Here is a 1,493-nt window from a genome sequence, read left to right as displayed (position 1 = left end):
ATGAAAACTCATTAATCTTGTTTGCACTATGGTACCAACTTTCATTTTCCATAATTTAAAAACGAGCCTATCTGTACAACTGTTTAAAAAATACAATGTATGAAATAAACTCTTAAGAAGTAATTCATTATACAACTTAAATATAGTTATTATACAAGTCACATGGTATACATTATTCAGTGTTTATGAATGAGAATGAATTCCTTCCCCACCCCAAAATCTAAAGAAAAGAAATGTTCCAAAATTTTATAGACCTACAGATTAGAGTTTAAGATATAGTTCATGATTTTATTTTCAGCGTAGCATTTTTCTTCCCACTGCAGGAAAAAAAAAAACCCAAAAAACAAAAAACCAAAACTCAGCAACTATTTTTGGGATTCTTGAAAGGAGTGGGAGTACGATGCCTCCTCCTAACTCTTTCAGCATTGATTTTCTTCACAATCTGTGATATGGTTTCTCAGAAATGCTGTTTGGCAGTCCTGATAATTTCATGTGTTTTCAAACTTAAGCCACCCAGACTACACAGTTCAGTATTTTCAGCTCCTTTCATTTTCCCTTTCCCTTTAATTATAGAAGCCTCTATTCCCTCTTTTTGCAAATGTGGTCAAGTTAGATGCTAAATGCTACTATTTGTAGAAGAAATATGCATTTGTTTTTTTCATGACGATCCACAGACGTTCTTCCCATATAAAAAAGCTGTGCTGTACCTGATGATATTGACGGCAACACTTCCCCCGTACCAACTTTTTGAACCCTCCACCCGTTCCTTTGACTTTGGTGAATGCAGCACCAGCCCCGGGGAGTAAAAGCAAGTAAACACTCTAATTTTAAACTTGCACTGTAAAGCACTTTCAAAATAGTTGAGCTTCATCTCAGACCTGAATTTCCTTCTCAATTCATTCCCTCAATTCATCTTGATTCGTGTCCTGTTCTCCCCGGTGCCGTTTTCTGAAATTGTACCGCATAGTTTATTGCGAAGCCTGAGTGGGTGGGTCCACGCGCACACCCCGGCTCCGGCCAGGACGCCGATGCTTGAGCTCCGCGTCGGGCGCCTAGGTCATCGTCCCGCTCCCTTCGCCCAGCCTCGTCACAAATCCCAGTTTGAAAGAAAACTTCAAGCGGCCGAAATGAGCCTCCCCTCACCGCTCCAATCCTTCCTTCCCAGCCGGCAGAAAACGTGAGATTTATTATGACTCAGGGGGAGCGGGTTGGGGTCGCCGTGGCACTCTCGGAAGCAGATTACCTGGTCCCCCTTTGGGGGCGGGGTCCGCCGTCTGGGGGCCGCAGGGCCGGGGGCGACGAGGCCGGGCGCGCGGGTGGGCGCGAGGGAGTGCGCGCGTCGCGGAGCCGCCGGGCAGCACTTGTCCTGTAATCGATTGCCGAGCGCGCCGAGCGGCCCAGAGCTCAGACACGCGCACACGCGCCCTCGCCAACCCGCGCGCACACGCGCGCACACACACACACAAACACACACACACAGCACACACCCCCCC

The 1,493-nt window shown here is 46.9% G+C and overlaps 1 protein-coding gene across 4 annotated transcripts in view; it reads left to right on the top strand.

The window, feature by feature from the left end:
* Nucleotides 1-1,023: 1,023 nt before the first annotated feature.
* The window catches only part of IKZF2 (IKAROS family zinc finger 2), a 153,714-nt gene continuing 153,244 nt past the window's right edge, over nucleotides 1,024-1,493 (top strand). For 2 of the 4 annotated variants that reach the window (XM_019802390.2, XM_034655114.1), the window contains exon 1: nucleotides 1,024-1,177. The gene's annotated coding sequence lies outside the window, so the exon portion shown is untranslated. The remainder of the gene's footprint in view (nucleotides 1,178-1,493) is intronic. The other 2 variants (XM_034655117.1, XM_019802394.2) reach the window with 1 other exon arrangement.

Source organism: Ailuropoda melanoleuca, chromosome 2, assembly GCF_002007445.2.
Source record: "Ailuropoda melanoleuca isolate Jingjing chromosome 2, ASM200744v2, whole genome shotgun sequence".
NCBI classification, from domain to species: Eukaryota; Metazoa; Chordata; class Mammalia; order Carnivora; family Ursidae; genus Ailuropoda; species Ailuropoda melanoleuca.
The sequence above is the reverse complement of the archived record's forward strand: the minus strand, read 5'-3'. Positions and strand labels throughout refer to the sequence as shown.